This window comes from Syzygium oleosum, unplaced genomic scaffold (assembly GCF_021117445.2).
Source record: "Syzygium oleosum isolate NSW1041296 unplaced genomic scaffold, Sole_v2.1 Sole_v2.28, whole genome shotgun sequence".
NCBI classification, from domain to species: domain Eukaryota; kingdom Viridiplantae; phylum Streptophyta; class Magnoliopsida; order Myrtales; family Myrtaceae; genus Syzygium; species Syzygium oleosum.
This window is the reverse complement of record NW_026607512.1, coordinates 3,974,289-3,988,131: the sequence shown is the minus strand read 5'-3', so window position 1 is coordinate 3,988,131 and position 13,843 is coordinate 3,974,289. Positions and strand designations below refer to the sequence as shown.

Sequence of the window (13,843 nt, the reverse complement as noted above, 5' to 3'; positions counted from 1 at the left end):
TTGTTAAATGACACGTGGTAGTTGACTGATGTACCAGTTTTACCCTCCGTTTGTCACATGTGTACTAATTTGTGATTTTTTGTGATATTAATTCAATTTAACAACAACTAACAGATAGTAAATTTGTCACAAATATACCGATTTGGGATTTTTAGTGGTTCAAATATCAGTTTGGGATAAATTTATCACAAGTGCACCAATTTGGGATTTTTTGTGGTAAAAAAATCAGTTTGAGGTAAAAATATTATAGGTGTATCAGTTTGAGATTTTTCATGGTATTAACCCTTTCTTTAATTACATAGGATGACGCAGACTTTAACCGTCGGGAGTTCTAGTCAGTGTCTAAAGGTCAACGCCCCTCACGATAAATAGAAAGAAAGAAAGAACGATCGTATTTAGTAAGTGAAAGGTTATTTTCACACATTTCATTGAATTACATGCCGATGTCATGCATTAAAAATTTAAACTAGCATGTGGTTTGGTTTTGTTTTATCTCAGATATAATCTTTAGTAGAACAAGTGGCATCCTAATAAAACCGTTTTTAGTTTATTAACTTCCCCACACTAGGCCACATGATCCCCATGATGGACGTGGCCCGGTTGCTGGCCCGCCGTGGCCTGGCCGTCACTGTTGTCACCGCACCCATCAATGCTGCTCGTTTTGTGTCCATGATCGACCGCACCGCCAGGTCCGAGCTCCTGCAGGTCCCCTTTCCCTCGGCAGAGGCTGGTCTGCCTGAAGGTTGCGAGAGCATGGACTCTCTCCCCTCGCGGGGCATGTTCAAGAATCTGCTACTCGGCATTAGCATGTTGGGGCAACCAGTGGAGCTATTGCTCCATGGGCTACAAGCCTACAACCTTGCCCAAGCTGCATAATTTCGGATAAGACTGTGATGTGGGCCGACCAGACTGCCCGTGAGTTTGAGATTCATAGGTTCATATCTGATGGCACTAGTTGTTTTTCACTCTTGTGCACACACAACATAGTTAAGTCCAAGGTATTTGATACGGTTTCTGAGTCAGCCGTTGGTTGTGCCTGGTCTACCGGATAGAATCGAGCTTACAAGAGCTCAGCTTCCTGGAGCTGTGAATATTGGTCCGTCTGAAACTAAAGATGTGCGTGACAAGATAAGACCAAAAGAACTAGCTGCATATGGTGTGGTCGTTAATACTTTTGAAGAATTGGAGCCGGCGTATATAAGTGAATACAGACGTGTGAGGGTTGGTGTATTGGTCCGGTGTCGCTGTACAATGAGGACAACCGGGACAAGGCCGAAGAGGCAACAAGTCCTCGGTCAATGATGACCATTGCTTGAAGTGGCTCGACTTATGGGGACCGAGTTCTGTCATCTATGCATGCCTTGGAAGCTTGAGCTGACTCACGGCTCCACAATAGATAGAGCTAGGGTTAGGCTTGGAGGCATCCGGCCGACCTTTCATTTGGGTTGTACGAGGAGGGAACAAATCTCAGTTTGAGTATTGGATATCGGAAAGTGGATTCGAGGAGAGAATCAGAGGAAGAGGCATGTTGATCCGAGGCTGGGTGCCTCAGCTGCTGATCCTGTTGCACCTGGCAGTCGGAGGCTTCTTGACACACTATGGTTGGAACTTGACGCTCGAAGGGATATGTGCCGGTTTGCTGATGATAACATGGCCGTTGTTCGCCAAGCAGTTCTATAACGAGAAGTTCATTGTTCAGGTGCTGAAAATCAGTGTAAGGTTGGGGTCCGAAGTGGCCATGAAGTAGGGGGAAGAAAAGAAGTCCGGGGTGTTAATGAACAAGAAAGAAGTGAAGCAAGCGGTGAACCAGCTCATGGACGAAGGAGACGACGGGGCACGGGAGAGAGAAAAACCAAGCGGCCGATATCGGATGCAGAGCAAAGATGGCCATGGAAGGAGGTTCTTCGTATCTCAATATGACGCTGATGATCGAAGACATTATGCACCAAGTTCGGGGTTAACACAAGATAGGCCGCGGCTCATCGATCTCACACGAGCTTCATCAACTTAATATCGACCCCATCTCACAACAGAAGGAAAAATAGCCTGCTCGATTCGCAAAACACTTATTTACGTTAGTTCCATTACTTCATGGTCTGATTTTCTGCTTCTCACTTAATCAGAAGCAGGGCAGTGTCTTTAGAAAGATAAACAGCTATAGTTTCCAGTACTTGAGAGTCACTACAATCACTTGTTGAACAACTTTGCAATTCCTTTGATCATAAAAAGAAAGAGAGCATACCAGCATGCCAACACCGTACCCCTGGTTTACCAAAGCACTGTGCGAGACAACAGTCAGGAAGAAACAATCAACTGTTAGCGGGTGTCAATTCGCCGTCTCCCTCATTTGGGAAATCGCTTTCATGGGCCCATTGCTCCCCTCTCAAGTCCAAACATGTCTGATTGCTTTCAATCAAATTTTCTCGAATACGAAAAGATTCGAAGGACACAACAAGCCAAGGATAAGGTCGGAAAGATGACTAGGACCTGTCTTGAATCATCATTGTCCAGTCTTATAGGAGGGAATTGTTTTCAGAAAATTTCTCTTTTGGTAAGAAGGAAATCACTTTCCCTAAATCATTAAACTTATGAAAATTAACCATTTTCCATGAAAATGATTTCCATGAAACATATTTTCTATTATCATGAAGTTATTAGTGAACCAAAAACACCCTTCGTTTGATAATTTTATATGAGAGTTAGTAAATTAAAAAACGTTAACAAGTTTCGCAAGTAAAAATCAGTGAGTTAGCATAGATATAAATTGGCAATTTGCAAACTATAAATGAATTAATAACTTTATAAATATGTCGGTAATTTACCGACAAGTTACATGGAAAAAAGTCACCGTTTATTTATTTCTGCCAACAGTTTATTGACACTTTCTAATGCTGATTAAAACTTATCAGCATGGAAAAAAGCCGTATTTTTGTCACGCAACAATGAATTTTGCTGAGAAAGTTTCGCAGGTATCTCTAGTGTATAGAGGCATATAGTGGTTGCGTATATCTGTAAATGGAAAGTTGTTATTTATGGGTATTATCCTTCAATAATAGATAAGATATAAGTGAGAAGCCAAAACACCACTCTCGCACCTCTCCATTCTTCATCCATGGCCTCTCAAACCCAACACCGACATTTCCTTCTTTTCCCCCTCATGGCTCAAGGTCACTTGATCCCGATGATTGACTTCGCGCGCTTGTTAGCCCAACAAGGACTCATAGTGACCCTGATCATGACCCCAGGATTTGCCGCTCTTTCTAAACCCGTTCTCGATTGCTCCATAAGCTCTGGCCTCCAGATCCACCTCGTGGAACTAGAATTGCCATATGAAGCTGCGGGAATACCCGAAGACTATCGCCACTGCCACGTGGACACGCTACCTTCTCCGGACTTGATTTTCAAGATGTTCAATGCCATCGAAATGCTTCAACCACAAGTCGAGCAGCTCTTCCATGACCTGAACCCCAGGCCGAGCTGCATAATATCCGACATGTGCTTGCCCTACACCCTCAACATCGCTCAGAAGTTTAACATTCCGAGAATTGTGTTCTACTGCACGAGTTTCCTTTGCCTCTTGTGCTTGCACTGCTTTAGAAGTCTCAAGAATGACAATGATGGAGTCAATATCACTAATAGTAATTGTGAGAGGTTTGCTCTTCCGGGCTTGCCAGATCAGCTTGAGTTCACAGAACAGCAGTTCCCGACAGTGTCGGCTCATCCAGGGTTGTCGGAGTTCTTGGAGAAGTGTACAGAGGCGGAGTTGGCCTCTTATGGAGTGGTCGTGAATAGCCTTGAGAAACTGGAACCGGCATATGCTGAAGAGTACAAGAAGGTGAGAGGATATAAAAGAGTTTGGTGCATTGGACCGGTCTGTTTGTGCAATAAGGACCATCTCGATCTGGCTCAGAGGGGTAATGAGGCTGCAGTTGACTCTAAGAAGTGCTTGGAATGGCTTGACATGCAGGTAATGCTGAAATCCAAGAAAAAAGAAAAAAACTATTCTCTATCTTTATAGCTATTTCTCATTCGTTTCCATTATTCATTAGAGTTTAGAAATATGAGACGAATGAACCTCCATAACTACTTTGCAACAAAGTTTTGATTATCGCTCGTTATAAAAGAAGTATTTCGTGACAAAAATAGTACATCTTTTCTGCAATATGAAGTAAGTCGGAACTTTCTATACTAATCCATCGACTCATGTTAGATGTTACAAAACTGAATTAGGAAAATAAATGGTACAAAGCGATGTCTGTAAGTATTCAAACCAGCAAGTTATATTCGGTGCTTTTTAAGGCTAAAATTGATAAATCAAGTGAAGAATGTAGGAAACTCATGAATGAATGGGATTGAATCCACGCAGGAGCCTGGCTCTGTGGTCTATGCTTGCCTAGGAACCTTGTGCAACCTAACCTCTCCAGAGCTGAAAGAGCTTGCGATGGGGCTCGAAGACTCAAGGAGACCATTCGTTTGGGTCCTCCGAGGAAGCCAGCTCCAAGATTTCGAGCGGTGGATCTCGGAGGACAAGTACGAGGGGTGAATCGAGGGACGAGGTTTCCTGTTCAGGGGCTGGGCCCCGCAGGCGCTCATCCTGTCGCACCCGTCGATCGGCGGGTTCTTGACCCACGGCGGGTGGAACTCCACGCTGGAGGGCATCTGCGCAGGGGTCCCGCTGCTGATGCTGCCCATGTTCGGGGACCAGTTCTTCAACGAGAGGCTGGTGGTGGAGGTGGCGAGAGTTGGGGTGGGCCTCGGGGTGGAGGATCCGGCGGGGTCGGGCAAAAGAGGAGCGGTAGTGAGGGTGAGGAAGGAGGACGTGAAGGAGGGCGTGGAGGAGTTGATGGGCGGTGGGAATGAAGGGAGGGGGAGGAGGGGGAGAGTCGAGGAGCTCGCGGAGAAGGCGAAGAAGGCAATGGAGGTAGGAGGGAGCTCGAGTATGAACTTGGCACGGCTCGTCCGTGAGATTTTGCAGTTGCAGCAACATGTGGGTGATGAATTTGGCAGTTAATTTGCAATACCGTATATGATCAAGTCACAGATAAGTTCTTCAGAGACTCTCGTACATGAGCGTATTTCGAAATCTACATTCCTCATAATAAAGTATGTGCATCCCGATACTTAAGTGACATTCCGTGGAACTAATATAATGTAAGATTTACGCTTTGTTATTTGATTTTCATCTCGATTTTTCCATGGAACGAGCTGTTGGAAATATGAGATAAATTGATGGGTGAATGAATGAAAAATTGATGCTCAAAGAACACTCTTGAGTTGGAAGTGGGAAATGGAAAAACACTAGTCCCACATTGAAAAAGAAAGAAAGCTATGGAGTACTTTATATACAGTTACACTTATTTGAAGTGGCAACTATCATAGCACAAACACTATGCCTCGCGCGCAGGCGCAGGGGGTGCAAATCCGACGCCCGACAAGCTGATACTTGTGTGAGACTTCTTATTACATTCGGCACTTATAAGTTATGTGGTATATATATATGTTTCTTTTATATAAATATATGGCGATTGACGGGTCAGTTTTTCTATATACAAGATCAGGTCCAGAGACTTAATATACCTACATCACACTACAACATTAAATAGTATGGGACAATATGCGAATTTATAGCCAGTCCTCCAATCCCATATCGTTGAATAATGTTATTTTAGCCTAAGAAAAGCTTTCGATCATATCCACCCATGAAACTGATTCCAAAAGGTGGCTCGTACGTACACCAAAGTTTTGCCATTAAGAAAAGTCAAGTTGAATTAGTTTTTCTAGAAGAAGTTTATTATCATTGGGGCACGGTTAGCATATTGGTAGGGTTTTTATGACAGTCAAACGATCAAATGCCAGTTACAATTTAATAACCTAAAATATCTTCGAGTTTAACTCTTGTCCTAATTCTACCTTTTGCTCATAAAAAACCTCCAATTGTAGATCATGTCCCGATTTTACCCTAAACTTTTTTTTATCCTATAAAAAAACTCACAACTTTAGGTTAAGTCCTAATTCTACCCTAAACTTTTTTTGTCTCATAAAAAACCCTCCACTTTAGGTCCAATTTCAATTCTACCCTAAACTTTTTTTTTTGTCTCACAAAAAATCCCCAATTTAGGTCCACTTTCAATTTCACTCTAATTTTTTTTTGTCTTATAAAAGATCACTAACTTTTACTTCAGTCTCAAATCTACTTTCCATTAACCCTCCGTCAAAATTGCCCTTAGAGATTTTGCGCTTGGTCTTTGATCTCTTGTACTTGGGAATGTTCCATCTCTCGCGGTCAAAGAGCTCGTGCTCAGGACACTCGAACAGCTCGTGCTTGGGAGTTTTCCATCTCTCGGTTGTCAACGAGAAATTTTGGACAGAGGGTTAATGGAGGCAGATTTATGAATCAAATAAAAATATGTGGTTTTTTATGAGACTGTAATAATCTTAGGGTAAAATCAGAACTAGACGATAAAATTGGGACATGACCTAACGAAGAGGACTTTTTATGGAGCAAAAAAAAAATTTATGGTAGAATTGGGACATGACCGAAAGTTGGAGGTTTTTTATGAAACAAAAGGTAAAATTGTGACAAAAGTTAAAGTTGGAGGTTTTTTAGAGTATTATGCCCAATTTTTTATGAAGGAAACCGAGAGATTGCTTTCTCAAATTTAGAATTTTCTTTACTTTTGTTTTTTTTTCTTGGCTTAATTTAGGATTAGAGGATTTAAAAAGGCCCAAAAGCACCAATCTGAAGGAGAAACTCTCACAAATTCCCGTAAGTAAAATTTCTTGAATATGAAAAAAGAAAAAAACAAATTAAATGCCGAAATTTAGATAATCACAAGTAGAAAAATGTTATCACTAACTAAAAAGAAATCATAAATGTCATTATAAAGATCTATTAAATTTCAAAAATAAGAAAACACCTAAAATGTTGGCTTTGTTACTAATAATGAAATCATTGTGCAATGAAATGGCTCTCCATTTCTTTCACTCAAATCAAATTGCTCCGGAAAGACTTTTCGGTGACCTAAAATCAAGACCAATAATATCAATTATTCACACATTAGATGAATTAAAGAAAAGATCAAAATATGAATAATGAATTAGTAGACAAAGAAAATCCCTCCGTCAATTTGAATCTTGTAGATGAAGAGTGCAAGGACCTAAAAAGTTAAGCACCAATTAGTGAAATTGCTTTTAATACGAACTCCATCCAACTGAATGAGATTCAAAAATTTAAGCATTGTATGTGTAATATATATATTGACAGATACAAACTACAATTCGACGTCACCAAATAGCTCTTACTTTCTTGCAATTAAAGAAGCAGAGATCAATCAACCTTTCTCCACGGTTATGTGTTAATTAATTACAAAATCCTGAAATATTCGGAAGTCCAAAGTATACTACATATTCGCATTCTTTTTTCTTTTTTTTTTGAGTTAGTAAGTTCCTTTTTTTTTTTGGCACAGTCTCCACCAAATCTTTTTTTTTTTGTCGAAGAATATTATCCATTATTTTAACAGTTGCCATTTAAAACTTGTAAGCCTACATAAATCTTTTCTTTGGTGGATCCACCAAAACTTGTGAATCAATATCCACTATACATTCACCTTAAATTTTTTTTCTTTAACCACTCAGGTGAGTCTCCTAATTTTCTACTTTAAACTTGTGGCTGACATTGGACCGTGCATTTCGGAAAATGACTCATCTACTTTGTCATTATTATCCCTGAACTTTCTCAACTTGTGTCAATTTGCACCTTCTACTTACTGCAAATGCACCTATGGTGCGGACGTAGGCATACTTCAAGCACTCCCCACAAAATTAGTCAAATGAATGGACGTTGCATACTCGTTCAATGAGACTATTTTTATGTGAAATATTTTGCCCTCCCTTTATGTGTCCCGCGTATTAGGAATGACTCGGTTTCATTAAGAAAAGCAAGTGATAAAGTGTAATTTCCCCTTTTATACGACCACTTGTTAACCAAAGAATGCAAAATGTCACGTTCAAGAACACATAACACACAAGTGAAGCACCCCAGTCGATCTGTTCTCAAAGAGTCACCCGTGCCCCTCCGTGCTTTGGTTTGAGTTACCTTAATTAACATTTCTTTGCTGCCACAAACTTTTAAAATACAAAAAAAAAACAAAAAATCGAAGGCTCGAGCTAGGTGTTTTCTAGTACACCAACAAAAGAATCTTCCCAAGTAAATTATCAATCATCACTTAGAAAAAGATCCCAAATGACAGGCATGACCATAAACTGTTTGTCGCTTTCCCTCGAATGGATGTGAACATTAACAAATAATCCTGACCATGCCATCACGGATCTCCAAACTATTTGTCATTTTCCCTCAAATACACGTGAGCATTTATTGAGGTTCGGGGACATTAGTGGACCACTTGGCCTTGATATAAGTACTAGATTCATTCACTAACAGCTCTACAGTCCCTGAATCACAATGCCTCCGCAAACTCCAAGCACTATTCATTTCGTTTTGATCCCACTAATGGCCTCTGGTCACCAAATTCCCATGGTAGACATGGGCAAGCTTCTCTCACAGCATGGGTTGACAGTCACCATAGTCACCACACCCCTCAATGCCCTTAGATTAGATCCAATCATTACTGCCCACAGCGTCGAATCCGGCCTGAAAATCCAACTTCTCCAGATCCGATTCCCATGCATGGAGGTGGGCTTGTCCGAGGGGTGCGAGAACTTGGAAGATCTCCCCTTGCGCAACTTGTTGCGCAACTTCTTCGATGCAGCTAGGATGTTGCAACAGCCCCTTGAGAAAATCCTCGGGATATTCAGCCTCCTCCGAGTTGTATAATCTCTGACAAGTATCTCCCTTGGACAGTCCAAACCGCAAGTAAGCTTCGGATTCCTGGGATTCACTTTGACGGGATGAGCTGCTTCAGTTTCGTTTGCTCTCGCAACATAATGAAGTCGAAGGTGTATGAGCAACAACCTGATCTCGAGACTTTTGTGGTGCCTGGTTTGCCAGACCGAATCGAGCTAACCATAGCACAGTTGCCTAGCCCATTCAACCATGGCTCCATCTACATAGTCGATTTGAGGGAAGAAATAGTAGAAGCAGAGAAGGCATCTTATTAAAATATATCTCGAGTTTGAGCCCGTAGGTAAAAACTCAACCCGTGATAAATTATTATTTAATTGGACATCTGAAATATTGATCATAAAAAGGTGGACAGATAATTTCTTTTTTACTGGAATCCGCCAACGTATAAAAGAAAAATGCACTTTCTTGATTCTGTTGAAGTCACGGTGAAGAAGAGGAAACTCCAAATTGGACTTTGTTGACCATCACACGAAAAGCAGAAAAGGAAATACAAAATAATCAATATTATTGGATTCTTTGGCTTCAAATTGGAAAGTCCAAGTGGACTTTGAATCAGACTCAGCCCATGACTCGGTCAACTCTTGGGCACATATATTATATTCTATCGTGGGCACCTTGGAAAGAAGAAGTTGAAGAGTGCAGAGTGTGGTCTTCATGCCGTCCATGTCCAGAGAAGAACTGAAGCGCCGAACCGAGTGCTTGACATGAGTTTTCGTGGAATTACATCCTGGTATTTTCTTCGTGCATGATATTGAAGAAAAATTACGAGTAATTTAGCAAATTAAATCTTGTGATAAGATTTATGTATAATTCTTTCGTGAGATTGAAAGATTATTTCGTAAGGAATTGTAGGGTTAAATACTACGTGAGTTATTAAGTGTAATTGGGGCTTGAGAAACACTAAGAATATTTGAGTGACTCGAGTGTGGTTGTAATTTCCGTTATATCGTTTGATCTATAGTGAAATTCCATGATACTCTCCTCGTGGATGTAGGTCACTAAGACCAAACCATGTAAATCTAGTGTCCAATTTATTTTTTTGTTCTGTCAATTTTATTATTCAATCGATTGGCTTCCGCAACACATCCTATAGTTAGGTGATCAACACCTTTGAGGATTTGGAAAAGGCCTATGTCCAAGAATACAGGAAGACAAAGGGTGACAAGGTTTGGTGTGTTGGGCCAGTGTCACTATGCAACGAGGGAGATTCAGACAAGGCTCACAGAGGCAACGAGTCTTCGATTAATGAAGGCCAATTCTGCTCCTATTTTCTTGGCCACCAACGACTGATTGAACTTGTGGGTCAGGCCTAGAAGCAACGGGGAGGCCATTCATTTGGGTAATTGGGAAATCGGAGATCACCAGAACTAATGATGACTTCAAGAAATGGGTCATTGAACTTGAGGAAGGAGTCCAAGACAGGGGACTTCTGATATGGGGTTGGGCCCCACAGGTGCTAATACTCTCTCACCCTTCGATCGGAGGGTTCTTGACACACTGTGGGTGGAATTCTATGCTGGAAGGGGTTTGCGCCGGCGTGCCGATGGTCGCTTGGCCGCTGTTCTCGGAGCAATTTTACAACGAGAAGTTCATAGTCAAGGTGTTGGGGATTGGGGTGAGCCGACGGGCTTGTGCGGCCATAAGGTGGGGTGAGGAAGGGGAGGGCTGGAGTGTTGGTGAAGAGAGAGGATGTGAGGAAGAGTGTCGAGGAGGTGATGAGTGGAGGCAGAGAAGATTGTTGCGGAAACCAAACGATCGAATAATAAAATTGACAGAACAAGAAAATAAATCGGACATCAGATTTACGTGGTTCGGTCATAGTTATCTACGTCTACGGGAAGAGCAGCACGGAATTCCACTATAGATTAAATGATACAACGGAGATTACAATCACATTCGAATCACTCAAACACTCTAAGTGTTTCCTACGCCCCAATTACACTCAATAACTCACGCAGTGTTTAGCCCTACAATTCCTCACGAATTAATCTCTCAATTTCGCGAAGAAATTATACACAAATCTTACCATAAGATTTTTTTTTTTTTTTGTAACCGAGGTGTCCGGGCCAGCTTGCGCGCACCTCGACTATTCCTCGGGGGAGACTAGCACAGTAACCCACCGCCATGGCCCCTCACTTAAATCACAAGTGCTCAGTTGGGGAATCGAACCTGGGACCAGTGCGCCTAACCACACAATCCCAAGTACGCCCTAACCAACTGAGCTACCCATGGGTGGGTAATCTTACCATAAGATTTAATCACTAAAAAATACTTAAATTCTTGAATGTAATTTGCCGAAGAATGACTTCACTGCACGAGGACCCGCACTGCCACCGCCACAGAACATCAAGCACTCACATTAGCGGCGCTTCAGAGAATCTTCTTGTGGCAACCATAACACACCCTCTGTTCCAACAAAAGAAAGGAAGAACGGCCCATATTTATTCGTGGGTCTACACGGTCTACCTTTTCCTCTTGGAACAGAAGTCCAACACGGAAAAGGAAACTTTTGGAAAAATACACTTTCCATTCTTGACCTTGACTTATATATATATACACGCATAATCCAAGTAGGAAACTTTGGTCCGTTACTTCAACAGGAAATAGGAAAGAATATTTTCTTTCTTTCTGCTTTTCTATTCCAACGCCAAACAAGAATTCTATATTTCCGCAGCAAACGTCCACATATAATCAATTTCGGACTTTCCTTTAATAAATCTTGGGTCGGGTTTCGTTCAATGGGCTGAAACTCGATATATAGTTTAACAAAGGTGAAGAGATGAGGAAGAGAGCAACGATGCTTGCAGAGATGGCCAAAAGGGCTATTGGAGGAGGTGGTTCTTCCTACCATGAAATTGAAGCTATTGTGGAAGTTGTCAAGCAAATAAGCAACAAATTGAGGCAAGAAGTGGACGATTTGCAGGAATAACAAATTGAGTTATTTTGTAGTAGTTTGAAATTGCATTGTGGTTATGAGAATCTTGATTGATCTCATTTAATCTATTTTCCCGATTGTTGTTACGGCGCTTACACTTTGTTGCTTTTCTATGTTTGTTTTATTCAGTGTTTATGAATTTGTCATAAATTCATGTATGTTTTTCATTCGGTGTATACAAACTGCAATATTTGTAACTATGTTTACGAGTTATCTTTACTGATTGAGAGATTGTATTTGACTAGTTGTAATGACGAAAACTCCATCTTCCCTCTATGCTATTGACCAATAGCATTTCCTTTTTTACTGGCACAACACTTCTCTTGTTACGCTGCACGTTAGATGATTGCAATCGAGTAGTTTCTTTTAGGGAAAATGACTTAAATAGTCCCTGAACTTAGCCCTAATATGCAATATAGTCCCTAAACTTTTAATTTGTTCAATGTGGTCCTTGAACTTTTGACACATATTCAATTTAGTCCATAGACTAGATAATGCATGGACTACATTGAATCCTGTTGAGATACACGTGTTAGTTGTGTTAAAAAAGTCCCATATCGGATAATTGATGTGATGTTAAGCAGTTAATATATCATAGTTTGCCATAACTCATTGGCTTAAGCTTTTGAGTAAATGTGGGTCCAACATGATATGTTGACAGGCTCGGACTTGAGCTTCCTCTTGGCGATCTCCAGGTGAAGATATCAGGCTTCTGCTGCGCATTCTCAATAATTGATATCAAAGCCAATGGTTGATTGGTAGGCCTCCAATTTGTTCCGATATTTGGTGAACTCAACAAAGAAATCTTACGATCGACGCGTGTTTCGGGTGGAAATTGCTATCACGGTTGGTCTGGCGAGAAGTGACCATGGACAGTTGGTCTGGTGACGCGAGATAGAGACCATGGGCGATGCAATCCCAAGTTAGTAGTTAAAGATGGTTGTTGTGCATAGTTACGAGGTGCAGTGCAATAACTAGGAGATTCAAGTTGAGATAAGCTGATGTAGAAGAATATCTAAATTAAGGGGGAGCAAACCTAACACTAAGCTCGCACGTAAGGGGGAGATTGTTGAGATACACGTATGAGTTGTGTTAGAGAAGTCCCACATCGGATAATTGATGTGGTGTTGAGTAGTCAATATATCTTAGTTGGCCCATAACTCATTGGCTTAAGCTTTTAAGTGAAGGTGGGTCCAATTGGATATGTTGATGAACTCGGACTTGAGCTTCCTCTTGGTGATCTCCCTAGGTGAAGGTATTGGGCTTCTGCTGTGCATTCTCAACAAATCCAATGATATAATAATTTAGGGACTAGATTAAACATTTACCAAAAGTTTAGGGATCATATTGAACAAATTAAACGTTCGAGGACCACATTACACATTGGGTTAAAATTCAAGGACCACATTTAACAAATTAAAAATTTAGAGATCGCATTACATATTAAGGAAAAGTTCAAAGACCATTTATGTAATTATGGCATTTTTTTTACTAAGCTTGACCCTTTTTATTGGCTTGTTTTAGTTTTAACCTGTTATGTCACTTACATTACTATATTAAATCACAGTTTAGTTTAGTACCACCAAAATTGTCAAGCATCCCGTGCTCGATCTCAGGCTAAAATTAGACTTGAAAAGAAAACAAAAGATCGCTCAATTTGATTGGAGAAAAGGTTCTAGTGTGAACATCACAAAGTCAAACGACTAATCAGACCTTACCATTCCGATAAAAAAAAAATCAGACCCTGAAAATTTATTGGGTGCCCCCAACATGAAATTAGCGGATTTACATTGGGGCTAACTGTTTTCATATGAAATTTGGGTCAACACCGCAAACCGGATTGATAATTATGTCATGTTTGTGTCGAACTCACAAGACCCGAATAGACCATACAACCAGTTTAAATTGGCGTGTTACGCAGGCCAATATCAACACGCCATGTATATAACCTGTTCATACACCATTAAAAAGACCATTCTCCCCTATTATCAGACTACTAAAATTTCAAAATGACTTAACTAAAAAGTGTGAAACTTGTTTTAGTT

At 40.8% G+C, this 13,843-nt stretch overlaps 3 pseudogenes; all 3 read left to right on the top strand.

Moving 5' to 3' along the window:
• The first annotated feature begins 303 nt into the window (after window positions 1-303).
• LOC115675254 (UDP-glycosyltransferase 73C12-like) lies at window positions 304-2,255 on the top strand (annotated as a pseudogene).
• An 805-nt stretch (window positions 2,256-3,060) lies between these two features.
• On the top strand, window positions 3,061-5,196 carry LOC115675235 (UDP-glycosyltransferase 73C25-like; annotated as a pseudogene).
• Window positions 5,197-6,096: 900 nt separating this feature from the next.
• LOC115675354 (UDP-glycosyltransferase 73E1-like) lies at window positions 6,097-11,792 on the top strand (annotated as a pseudogene).
• Window positions 11,793-13,843: the final 2,051 nt, after the last annotated feature.